At 37.2% G+C, this 13,908-nt stretch overlaps 2 protein-coding genes across 5 annotated transcripts in view; one reads left to right on the plus strand and one right to left on the minus strand.

The window, feature by feature from the left end:
- The window catches only part of LOC131438890 (protein Skeletor, isoforms B/C), a 167,831-nt gene that overhangs the window by 127,622 nt on the left and 26,301 nt on the right, over nt 1–13,908 (minus strand). The gene's annotated exons all lie outside the window — the stretch shown is intronic.
- LOC131438901 (shootin-1) overlaps nt 7,417–13,908 on the plus strand; it is a 38,790-nt gene continuing 32,298 nt past the window's right edge. For 2 of the 4 annotated variants that reach the window (XR_009231012.1, XR_009231011.1), the window contains exon 1: nt 7,486–7,903. The gene's annotated coding sequence lies outside the window, so the exon portion shown is untranslated. Of the gene's footprint in view, nt 7,904–13,908 lie in introns of all 4 variants that reach the window. The other 2 variants (XM_058609306.1, XM_058609299.1) reach the window with 2 other exon arrangements.

The raw sequence follows: 13,908 nt of genomic DNA on the forward strand, positions 1-13,908 counted from the left end.
TCAACATTATGTTGGCAGTTGAACTGATAAATTCGGGAATGTAAAAAAATACTGTAAAGCATTTACACGGTAGAATCGATGCACTTTCATGTCATTTCCAGTAGGGAAAACAGTTTGAATTCCTGAAGAAAATCAGATTCCGGCTACAACGAAAGTAATGGCTCAAATGGTTTCTTGTTGTAACTGATTCTACATAAGAGCACAAGCACTTATTCACATCGCTTATGTCGTTTTCGCTTGATTCCAAACGTAACCCAGTTTCCACTCTAACTGTTGTCAAACCGTTTGTTTGAAGCCAGTTTCGAACCTAGTTTCAACGTTGTTGAACTGAAAATCGAGTCAGTTTTGAACCTGGCTTTTATATCAGGTTTGCTCAAACCTCCGTTGCTACGTACGAACACAACACAGTTTCGTGAAAAGTGTTTGTTTGATGAAACTACCCTGGGTCAGTTTCAGTTTTCTCAAGCGAAAACGACATCAGTTTTGCTCTGAAGCAAAATGGCTACTTTGATGAATCCCGTTTCGGCATCTTATTTCGCTGATATCAAAATTAAGTTTAAAATGTGTTTATTGTCAGACTGATACCGTTTTCGTTTTTGAACCTAGACGCGGGCTACTCTGACTCCGAGTAAAACGAACACGTGGTACGCGCCCTAAACAACAACTCATGAAAAAAAGAAAAAATAAACAAACGCGGCTGGATGCGTTGTGCGACCCGATTGGAGTCCGATCTACAGCGACCTCAGGTTGCTAAAACAAACATATCAAACGTTGTTTGGGCGACTCTAGGTCAGCTTTCGGGCTGCTCTGATCAATAAACGAAAACGGTATGAGAATAGTATGACCTGACCTTGTTGTTGATAAAATAAACTATTAAATTTCGTCGTAGAATATTCCTGTGCGCGCGGCAATGACTTACGAAGATATGAAGTATGAATGCTCATTGAATCTACCATTCTTTAAACATAATCTATTGGAATCATCATCATGTTATTGTAGAAATGTAATTGTTTTATTACTGAATATAGAAAAATACAGTTTTTTTATTCAAAGTAATCCAGATTTCCTATAAAAATATCTGGCATCTCTGGTCGTCATAAACACACAGGGTAGCGAAGACAACACCCATCAGGACGCACAGGGACATCTGATTGTTGAGTACGCCAACAGAATTACAGTGCATAACGGCATCATCGTCGTATGCCAACATAACTTGAGTAATGCAAAGGAATCCAATGCACGAAGGGGAAAAGAAAGGGTCCAAGCATGTGCTTGTTGAATAATGCATGTGGTTTGTAATGTGGTTCACCAATGTATGTGCTTTGAACTAAATCTGCAGATCAATTGTTTCGCGGCAATCGGGCTTTATTCATTCAGCAGCTCTATTTGTAGCCTGTCAAACGCATCGCTAGGCAGAAACAATGCAAATTGTTTCAATGTTTGTTTATATACAGCATCCCAACTGAACCCATTACCATATCTTTCGGAAATGTTCTGTTCTTTCAACAATTGCAAGAAAATAAATTTGAATTCGTATTTTGCATGAAAATCAATTCGGTACTACATTTGACGTTTGACATTCAGTTTAATTTCGTATCTACGCATTAAGGATAATAGGCAGCCTTCGAAAACTGAAGCCTGTATTTAACTTTCAGTCGTAAAGTCGCTTCCAATGTGTTTGTGCATAACGTAGTAACGAAGAAGGGGACTGAAAAACGCGGTAGGTAGAACGTCTTACCTGTTATGCATGCGAATTGAATTCGACTCTCAACAGTACCATGCGTTTTTTTTTTTGCTAATTTGGATGAGATTTATGACCACAACTGTGTTGCACACAGTACACTAATGAGGCTATCTACTAGAAAACTAAAATTTCAAACCAGTTTTATGTAGTACAGGGTCCGACACTCGAAGTGTAACCAATTAAAAAGGCAATAAATTCAGTTTGGAAAATTACTTTTACTTAATTCAAAGTACAAAATGTGTAAAAATAATACAAAATTCAGAATCAATTCACTTTTGCTCGATATGTCCACCTTTTGCCTTGACTTGATGACTTGAGAGAGCGAAGGAGTTGCTTCGTTTGGCCGAAAGCGGTCAATTTCCGAACATTGTATTTTCTGACGAGAAAATTTTTTCCAATCGAGCAATTCGTAAACTCTCAAAACGATAGGGTTTACTTGACCGACCGTTCATACGAGAATTTGAGTCATCGATTGACCACCAGGAGGCAGCACCCGCAACAGATAATGGTTTGGGCCGCTGTAACCGCAGATGGGCGCTCTCCAATCGTTTTCATCGAGCCCGGCGTCAAGGTAAATGCGACATATTATCGGGAAAGTATTCTGGAGGTTGCTTTGAAGCCGTAGGCAGACAAACATTTCGGTGGCAGACCATGGACGTTTCAGCAGGACTCGGCACCGTCTCACAAAGCTCGAGTGAACCAAGAATGGCTGAAAAACAACGTTCCGAACTTCATCACGTCCACACAATGGCTCTCGAATTCACCAGATGCGAATCCAATGGATTATTCTCTTTGGGCCATTTTGGAGAGCAAAGTCCGAGCTAAAAGATACACCAGTCTCGAGGCGCTGAAAAAACTTATTGTCCGCGAGTGGGCCAAAATACCTGCAAGTCACATTCGGCCAAACGAAGCAACTCCTTCGCTCTCTCAAGTCATCAAGTCAAGGCAAAAGGTGGTCATATCGAGCAAAAGTGAATTGATTCTGAATTTTGTATTATTTTTACACATTTTGTACTTTGAATTAAGTAAAAGTAATTTTCCAAACTGAATTTATGGCCTTTTTAATTGGTTACACTTCGAGTGCCGGACCCTGTAGTAGAGCTTAAACAGAATAGCAATTCTACTGAACGAAATTAAAATATCATTCTGGAAAATTTGAATTTAGAAGCAGTTCAATCTTTCCAAAGAAACCTATCGCAACGGTCGACTAGGAACTCAGATGCCAACTGTTTGCGAAACAATAATGTTTACCTACAGAGTTCTGATTCATCCGTCGATCTGAGCAATGCAATTGTTTTCGAAACGGATAACAGCCGGCCGTTATCAATCGCTGTCTGTCCTACGAGCAAAACAAAACTTCACTTGAGCAACCATCCATTCGTCGCATTTGTTTAGTCAGATGATTTGTGACGAACGTGGTTCCAAGTAAAAAACTGGAAACCTTTCACTTCGAAAGTACTTTACCCCTGGGCAGTTTCGGTGCTACCTGCGAAAGATGGATAGGCGGAAAGGAAACGGTTTATGAGCATTTCAAATCTTTTGTCCAAACAGACGGCGCGAGAGGACCCGACGGTTTCATCTCGCAGAAATCGGTAATCTTATAGAGGATAGGTTATTCTTTCAGTCACTGTGGGGCTTAGACATCACACGGGAACAGGTCAGAGGCTGGTGTGCTGCGTACGTCTGTCATATGTTGCACTGATGTGTGTTGCGGATTGCCTTCACCAGCAAAGCTCTGGATATATGTGTCATGCGGACAAATAGAACTGGTTTCAACTTTTACAGACAGGGTGTTAGTCGCGAAAAAGTATGCGTTGATTTTATAGTCCTACAAAAAGAACTTAATTTAAGCAAATCCACTGAAAATGTCATTTGTATTATTAGATATTGGGATATACGAATACAACGTAGTAAGCTTAAATTTCGTTAGTAAATGCTACATACAGAAGGCGTTCTCGCCAAAATAAGAGACTTTACCTCACTACACGTTTCGAACTTTCTACAAACAGTTTAATCGTAATGAATAAAAGTAAATTCTACGATGTAGTACAATTTTCCGACAGGTTGTTCCACCAGAGATTGTTATTCATGAGAATTAAAATGAAGATTTTAAGAGGGATAGATCAAGCTTTCAAGATGAATCCAAACAGTTCCGCAATAAATGTGGCGAAAAACACTTCATTTGAGTAAAACTTTCGAGCAAGACTTGAAAAAACGAGAAAGACAGCCGACCGTGCAAATGCACCGAATCGCAATGAACGGAAGAATACGGTGGGATAATCACGTGCAAGGAAGCTCTACCACCAGATTGTGGATGACGAGACGTACGTGAAAGTAGACTTCCACCAGCTCATGTTTTTCACTGCCCATCTAAAATTTGATGTCCCAAAAGGCATTAGAAAGCAGAAGATGTCAAAGTTAGCCAAAAAATACATGATTTGGCAATCAATTTGCTCTTGTGGACAGCGGAACACTCTATTTGTGACAATCGGTACGATCAGTAGATGTCTTCAAAAGCGTCCACTTTCACTTCTAAGGTTACACAATGGTCCTACGGTTTTCTCGGGTGGAATTAATCTCGAGCAGAGCTAATAAAAGTCAATTTCATTGACTCAAAATAGACGAAAATGACGAGAAATTAATGTCACTCTCAGCTTCGCTTGCAAACTATAACAACGAAATCCATATCCAGTAAATGACATAAGCGAAACAGTAGTTTCAAAATTGTGTTCTTTTTTTTTGTTTTTTTTTTTGTAGTTTCAAAATTGTGTTCTTTTTTTGGTGCTCGAATTTGTAGTTGTTTTAGTTTCCAAAGAGGTTCTGGTATGTAATTACTTCGATTTGTCATATTTTAATCTTACTTTATAGCCAAGCGTCACAGATTTTCAATACATCGATGAAATGATGAGAATTGAAATTCTGCTGATGCTCCCTTCAGACGTAAGTTTGGTTTCGTCTTGTCGTAGAGGAAAGAGTGACGTTGGTAATTATACTCTCTCATTTTTTCAATGAGAAAATGAGACAGAAAATATTGAAATGAGACTGAAAAATATTGAAAATGAGGTCATTGGAATGGTTTCTTTCATTAACAATGCGTGACAAATTTAAGCTCTGATCTCAAGCCCAATGAAGAAAACTTCGTGCCAAAGGACTTCAATCCCCGAGCGCAAAAAATGGTGGTTCAAACATTGTACAATACCTTATGAGTAGTGTTCAGAGGAAGATTCATTAATTTGGGTATGGTAAATTGAATAAAACGAACATGGAAGAGGTAAAATAATCACCCTCATTCTTGTTTACGGCTGTATGTGATACGTTCGAAAGTATGTCAAATTTTTATTATCGTTTACGTTCGTATCAATCACACTTTCAAACATCGTACATGCATAATAACAATGCCAATTCAACTTTCATCCATCAGTTCTGGTACAGACCTAAATTGTAATGAAAAATATTTGATCTCATTTGTTATTTGGTGTTTTTTTCGCTTATTGTGTATCATTGTGCTTGTTTAAAACTAGCCATTCTAGGATTTCATTCGAATGCGTACGAACGCGATTCCTGTGCAAAAGAAGGATCGGTATCGTAGGCAGTTTTTCTAGTGACGAATGCTACATACTTACTAAATAAATATCGTACTCAAGATCAATTATCGAAGTCGGCAAAAAAAATTTGAAATTTGATACAAAGTATAAAATGCATTGAAAATAGAGGTCTGATTAGCAGTATCTGCGAAAAATATGTTGTTTTTTTCTTGCAATTTTGTCATATTTTCGATAGTCTACATGTTTATTACATTGGTAAAATCATGCATTTAATATAAAATAAAGCGTGTTGACCCAAAGTGTGTTTCCCATAAAGATATGGTAAAATTTGATGCGTAAAAACTTGAAGCCACACATATATTCTAAGGCTCGCCAGAAAAAAACAAGCAATTTACTATCACTGCACTTTACATTCGAAAAAGAAATTTGTTGGAAATCGGTTAAACTGATTTCAATGTATTCGAACGATTGATTCGCAACATTAAGCTGACTAATCCAAACCACGACATTTCGTCTAATCGTCTATAAACGAAAATGGAACTTTTCGTTCATACGAATAAAGGTCAAATACACATATCGTATAGGGTAACAGAGGTATTTTGGCGCACTTTAGGATTGATTTTATTTTTGCCCACTTTGTAAAAATATCCACCAAAAGTTGTATATCTTCGAAAACCTCTTCCGCAATAGGTAATTTAATGTAATTAGCTTCAAATTGATGCAACATGAGTTACTTATCATCGATAAAATCCAATGAAATCGATAAAGTTTGTTAGGTGGGCCAAAATATATGAAGTGGCCAAAATTACCCTATATTTAGTTTCAAATAAAATGGCATACATTCTAGCGTTTCGTATAAGGTTAATCACAAGAATTGGAGTGATTTCATCATGGCTCAGCATTTATTTGACAAAGTTTACAGATATTTAAAGATTTTGAGGCAAACGAGTCGCGTTCGAATTCATTCGATTGAAAACAAGAATGGTTTATTCGCATTTATTCGAAAGTATCCGTTCGTCGTATGGTCGATACGGACGTCAACAAGAATGAGGGTGAATATCTTTGAGTTGATTCCCTGATAGTTTGGGTATGATCGGTTGAATATATGGCACTTAGCCAACCGAAATTCGGCTCAGAAGTTATGTTTTACAATGATTTCTTCTCGAAAAAGGTAAACAAGTGTAAGAAATATCTTTGGAAAATTGATAAAAATAACATATCATACTATGATAATTTAATGATACAAGAAAATATTTTTATTAACATTCTCATAAAACATATTCTAATATAAGTGAAAAATCCGAAAACCAAAATGGTTAAAGCCGGGATAAAATAAATGATATAAAAAAATCCGAAAGAAATCTGTAGGGGAGAGTCGGCAGCCTTGGGCCATTTTACACTTGACATTTTTATATAACTGTAACTGATAGGTGTTTAAAATTTCTTCACTTTGGAATATTAGTATACCCCCTTACATTCATTGTGATTTTTTGTGAAAAGTTTCTTTTGTAATTTATATATAAAAATTGAACTTAAAAATTAGTTGACATTTGGTCCAATGAATCCTCCATGGTGGGTACCCTGGGTAACAACTATCATCAACTATCATAATTTAATTTATAATCGTTTCAATTGATCAAACCTTGAATAATACTGCTCCTTGTCAATTTAATGGTAAGAAATCTAGAACCCATTGTCATTGTCGTCTCAAAAATGAGGTTTTTTTTTTCTTTTGAAGTAATCAAGTAATTTTTATGAAATTTGGATGGAGGTCCCAGAAATTGCTCTTTTAACTTACAATAGAAAATTCTAATAAATTTCTTCAATACCTTTTTATTATTCTCCACTACCTAGTTTCGGTTATTATTTTGAGTTTGGGATTAAAATGACACAGCAACCTATAAATAGTTCTATCGTACCCGGCCGGCAATATTCGAACTTCGATTCTCGCCAGGCCCAATGAATTAGACCCTGCATGTACTGTAAACATTCCTTCTAGCACAACAAACATCTCGAACCTGCCCGATGCCAATTGCAGATTACAGACTACATGCACTCTCACAGCGAGTGGTTCTACGATACCACCAGCAAACAGGCTGAACCACCAGAGCAGCAGCAGCAAGGAGGACACCAATGTGTTGGGTGTTCTGCGCTTACTTCAGGCATAGTGTCTAAGCCTGTGCCTATTTCACTTTTTACGCCAGACATCCAGTCAGTTGCCACTTTAGCGTCCAGTCGGACGGCTGTCTTTGCGTCGCTGCTCGGTAAGCTACTTTTGCGTTGGTTGTGTGGTGTTTGTGGTTTCGATGTTCGTGAGTTCAGTGTAGGCTGAGGTGCCCGCGCATGTGCATTTCTGATGTAGTAGTGCCGGTGGAATTGGGATTGATTGCTGTGTGTGCAGTTGGCTTTGTTGGACTTTAGATGTGGCAGCAGATGTGAAGAATCGTGAAGGAAAGAAGTGCAAACAGAACAAAAACAACGTTGATCAAAGCTACGAGCGTGAGTCATCCCGGTGAGGTTTGAAAGTTGTGTACCGTGTTTGTGCTGCTGAACGGATATTCTTTGCGGTGCTGGCTGGTTAATTAGACATTCGCGTCAGTGCAACTAAAGACACGTAAGTTCACTGGACTTTAGTAACATCGATTGTGTTCTTTAACGGTATGCTGGATTTGGTCATGTGTGTGGGGGTGCGGCACATAGGAAGTTGATAAGATTTATCAACCGTATTAGCTATATTTCCACTGACCAGATATCAAATGTTATGACTGGGTCTGCTCGTTAGAGGAAAATCATTTCTCAGAACATGACTGCATTGGGTAGAATGCACTGTAAGAGCCATCATCCTACGCAGCAAATTAGCATCGAAGTATGTCCCCGTTTACGTGGTTGATTCGAGTGGACCGCGGCTAACCATATTTCTTTATACTGAACGAGTGGTGGAAAAGTACTATCACGCTACAACGTTACAACTATTCACCAATTTGCTACAATGTGCTTAAATGTCACCCTAGAACTAATAGACAGAAGAACACTACTTGATGTAACTGAATTACTAAGCGCTTTAACGAAAAATCTTCCATGAATGTGCTTTTATCAAACTGAATACGACTTATTTTACTATAGGGCACCTTTTCAAAATTTACCCTGCATAAAAATGGGTAGAACTTAATCGCGAATATCTCTTGTTGTATTTAACGCAGCAACATATTGTTTTCTCCATATCATCAGAAATATGGTCAGCTATTTATGATTAAATTTTCAGTAGTAAGAGATAACCACAGATAACTCAAATTTAAATTTTTTTTAAATGTTTGATATGAACGAAATTCAGTGCCAAAAACAGGCGCCGTTAATTTAAACCGCAAGAATTGAACGAATCATTGCACCGAGATATGTTTTCTAATGTATGTCTTCGTTAATGCTTAAAAATTGTCGTGGGAGGTACTGAAAAAGCTATCTTTATCTGATTGTAACATTTTTTTTAGCTGCGTGGCTATAATTTTGCTTATATTTATAGCTTCGCGTGCTTCCAATAGCTTCGCTTTTGCATCGATTGACCAATTAGAGCGATGCTTTGATATATCGCTTACTCCTTCAAAACCGTCGACTATGGCAGGGAAACCCGTATGCCGGAGGTTTTTTGCAGACAAAATAGGACACTGCTAGCTATTAATCAACATTTCAATGATATACAATTAAAAATACATGGCTATGAAGATTCAAATCAATACGTAGAAATAATTCCAATCAAATGGTGACATAATATTAATAATTGATACAAAATTGACTGAGCTGTAATTGTTCAAAACCTGACCACATTTCTACATTTTTCTTGAGTTTCTAATTTGCACCCCTATATAGAAAACAAAAATGTGTTCTGCATTAAAAATAGGGGTTTAACATCGTCACTCTAAATAACGGTTTGAAACAAATTACTCCACCCTTTGATTCCAGCGCCGGGAGCTATAGGACCACAAGAGCTTTAATTTGTGTCAAAATCGGTGACAAAATCGGTCCAACCATCTCTGAGAAAGTGAAATTTCGTTTTGTTAATGTTTGTGACCATTATTTCCGGTACTTTTGGAACCGGGAACTGGTATAGCCGAAGTCGGTTCGTTTGGCCGGCAACTAACATGTTCTACAGAACAAAACAGTTTTGAGCCAAATTTAGAGATTTGCAAAGCCGCTTTTTGCATCATCTCTCCAAATGAAGCTTTGAAAATTTAAACACGCGTCCGGAACTGCAAGTCAGATCCGGATAAAATTCAACATTGGAGCCTAAGTTTGTGAAAATCGATCGATGCATTTGTAGGAAGAAGATATCAGTTCCTTTTTGGTTGATTTTCGATTTCTATTTCCGGTACTTTCGGAACCATTATCTGAGAGCCGGTATACTCGAAGTTGTAGTTTGTGGCCACCAATTATTATTACTATATCGTTTATTTTAGCCCGACTTTAACTAGGGTCATCAACTAATATTAGTCCAGCATAATTCATGAAATGTATGACAAGTCAAAAGAATTTTGCTCGTTTTTTAGCGTCATGTATAGAAACATACTCTTGAAATTGAAAATCATATCTTGATGAAATCTTATAGCATTCTAAATGATTGTAAAATCTTTCATTCGAACCTTAGATTATATAAAATGGGTGAAGCGATTTCTGAAAATTCCTAGGGCACTTTTTTATATTGTTTGCATCTTTTACGTCGTTACTCCGGAACCGGAAATCGGATTCACATAAAATCCTATAGCAAACCATGGGACTGTAAGGCCATCATTTGCATCTATTAGTGTGGCAATCAATCGTCCAAGTGGTCTTTAAGAAAAACGAGTGCACAAAGCTACACATTTTATAATAATTGCACGTTTCATGCTGTTACTCCGGAATCGGAAGTATTATTCGTATACAATTTTTTAGTAGGCATGAAACATTTTAATCCAAGTTTGTGAAAGTTGGTACAACCATTTCCGCGAAAACTGAGGGTATATTTTCATATTCATACACTGCTTATCGTGAAAAATCTGGGAGACAATCAGGAAAAAATGTTAAAGGCATTTCGTTGTCAAATACAATGTAAAAAGCTAAAAAAAAGCTACTTTTTTGTGCTTCCAATGGAGGCGGTCATTTGATCGATATGGTATTCTGTGTGAAGTGTAAATAAATGGCATTGTATACCCTAGAGAATTCTTGTTCATTTTCCAAAATCTGCTGAAAAAATGTGGAGTTATTACACATTTAAATAAATCCTTTCTTGATGGCGCACCCTGTATTTCGATAGTGAATTTTTGATCTCAACAAACTGAGTCGATTGGTGTATGACGGCTCACAAGTTGGTTCTAACATTTATTGCATGAATAATTCATCGGAATGTTTTTTTGCATTTCTCAACTGAGGCACTGCCAATGAAATCCATCTGTTTTTCTGTCTCAGCCGCCGACAGTGAACAAGTTCGAATGAATAGACATGAACATCAGCTCGATGACAGAAAATTATTCCGACCGGTACAATAAACATAAGGTGTCGGTTTCTATTTGAATTTACAGTTATCGCCAGTATAATTTTCGATTTTTTGGTATGCATTGAGACGTATTCCAAAGTATTAGAAATGAAGACTGGAGTATAAAGCAATACATTTAAGTACACTCTGTGTTTGACCGTGTTTACCATTCACTTATTATCTTGACCCAACTGAATATTCACTAGGAACTTATTTGGAAGGCAGTCTCTCAGTCAATTGAAAGAGATGTTTGTTATTTCAAGGGAGAAGCTTCGTCGGTTCAACTGAGTTTCAATTGACGGTGCAACGGATGAATAACTGAGTATTGTCCATTCAGTGTGTTAGTGAACGGTGTATGTATTGAGTATGAAGTATAGCACAGTCAACTGATCGGCTGTGTATAGTCAATTGAATGAAATTAAATGAAATTTTACGGTACTGCTTGCTAGTACGGAAGAAAAAACACCACCGCCTAGCACACAGCGTGCTTTGTACAATTTGGTAGGGTTGTCATATATGATTCTATATAAAATTCACATAACTGTTTATACATTGAAAAGGTTGTATTAGTTTATACTTAAAGAAAGTTTTTGATTTTATTTTAAGTTTAAAAAAAATTCTTTAAAGAATCTTCTAGTGATGTTCTTGAAAATATAAGTAATATGAGAAAGGCATCATTACACCACCATCACTCAAACAATGTTTTTCGCAGGGAAATGTTCCTTTGAGAAAGTAATATTAAACATCTAGAATTCTACAATTGGTTTCGTGATAACCAATTGCAGAGTTTCAGATTGTTACTCAGTAACACAGTGAAAATATTTCTAAATTATTTATAAAGATATTCCCATGCCAATTCAAATATCGAAGAGTGGATATAGTCTACCATTCAATATAGTGCAAAATTCCAAGTATCTATTTACAAGTTGATATTATGTTTGTTTTGGATTAATTTACTGTGCGGTAATAATTATAAATGAATGAAAAGAATTTTCTGCCGACCGAATGTATTTTGCCCCATGATTTACTGAATTTCATGTTCCGTACGTAATTTATGCGTAATAGTCATTTGTAAAATTCGTATTCTACTGCATCTATAAAAGATAAAAAATTTCCTTATGATTAATTATGGATCAGACATAACTCGTGCTATACCACATATTGAACTCTGTATAGTCATAAAATCAACCGAGTTGCAGGATAAAAAGCTATGCGCAAATCATGACCACCGCCGGTCTCTTGAAAAGAAAAGCATATACAAGAATGAAGAAAAGAGTGCAAGTGCATCCCAGGTCTGGTGCAATAAATAGAGGTCACACTGCAAAAAGAAACCAGCCTAACCTGTTATTTGTGGCCAACACGATCCGATCCAGCGGGAGAAATTTTCGTTCGGAACAAGTGAACCGACCGATCGATCGTTGCCTAACCTATAGGCCAGGGCTTCACGATTCCAAAGGAAGGGAAAATCTGCAAACAATGCGCTGACGGAAAGGAAAGAAAGTTGTTCCCGACTCTACAGTCTATAATTTCGTGACTAAAAGCAATAACAACAAAGGTAGAAAAGGTCCCAATGCTCGCACTTAAATTTCTATCTGATTTATGCGACGACGACGACGTGTGTCAGTGTGGACCCTTGGCCTCAGCCTCCCTTGCTCGGGGTGTTACGGTTTTTTTATGTGTACTTCCATGCTTAGGGTTTTCCGTTGGCCGTAGCCCAGTTTTTTTGTTGTTTTGTTTTGTTTCGGTATTTTTCATATCTACGGAACTGCTTTGTTTTCGCATTGGAGGCTGTTCAACATTCGGTTGGTCGAATAGTTGCTATTTTATCGGGAATTCACCGCTGAGGAGGAAAGAGTCTGTTGCAAAGAATTTGAGAACCATTGGCATTGACATTTGCGAATGTGAGATATTGTATTAATTATTACAGATGAATAATAATTTTCTGGTTTAATAAAACATATTTGCAATCAATACTTATTCAACATAAAGAGCATCTGAGGCTTTGATTTGCAAAAAACCATCCTCAGAAATCGTCATGTTTCAATTTGCCTTCACTTGAACAACACCAAACTAGTTGAAAGCTCTTGTGGCTAGTATCCATCACCAATCATTGCTATAACACGGTCAAGTGTTGAAAATCTCCCATCGAAACCACCCACTCCACAACAAAGTCCATGAATGGATACGTCACCACATTCTTCAGTGCCATTTTGGTCGCGGGGTGTGGATAGACGAATTTTACTTCAACACCAATTCCAACATTCAATTCATTCGTTTCATCGAGCTCCATACGTCAATATCCGTTTGTGTGTGAAAACTGCTTGAAGAACTCCTAAAACGAAGTATGGTTAGTTGCGGTACAAACGTGGCGCGAAGTATTTCTAAGTGGTTCCATTCAAGTAATCTGAAGAAGTTTCCACTTATTCAGATACGTTGGTAACGATGCTGGCAACTTGGTTGCTCATAAGCCATGTTGGAAGAGACACTATTGGACAATGCAACATAAATTCCTAATTATGTAATATGCATGATTTGCTTCAAATGGGTTTTCGGATAAAATCCATTAGAACGAAACCAAAACCTGGGTTTTTCCTTTCTTTTGTGAAATTTGACCATCTTTTTCTGCAGACTTCGCAGTCGATTCTAAACGTATCCTACTGAAAGAAAGTATCCTTCCAAGTCGGAGCTCGAACTAGCGACAATCCGGGCCACTAGAGACAAAATTATATTGAGACAGTTTTTAAGTGTCATTAATTGTATACTTCAAACAAAGCTACTCTTGGCGTTACGATTCTTATTATTTTATTCAGAAACAAGAAAAAGCCCAATGGAGATGAAATCTCATTCCTTTTGTGTATAGATGTTGTAATATCGATCGATCAATCGAGTAATCAACGAATTTGAAAATTAAATTCGATTATTGAATATTCCAATAATGCGAAAAATCCTAAATCCCTACTTCTGTGGAAATTGACCGCTCGGTTTCAACATACTCTGCTGACACTAGGAACTTTTCTTGGCTGATGCTCGGACATACGATAACTATACAGAAAAAAATGTTCTGTAAATTTTCATCGTTTTGTATGTGAATATTTGAAACATCAATATGCACTAAATAA

The sequence above is a fragment of the Malaya genurostris genome, chromosome 1 (genome assembly GCF_030247185.1).
Source record: "Malaya genurostris strain Urasoe2022 chromosome 1, Malgen_1.1, whole genome shotgun sequence".
NCBI classification, from domain to species: domain Eukaryota; kingdom Metazoa; phylum Arthropoda; class Insecta; order Diptera; family Culicidae; genus Malaya; species Malaya genurostris.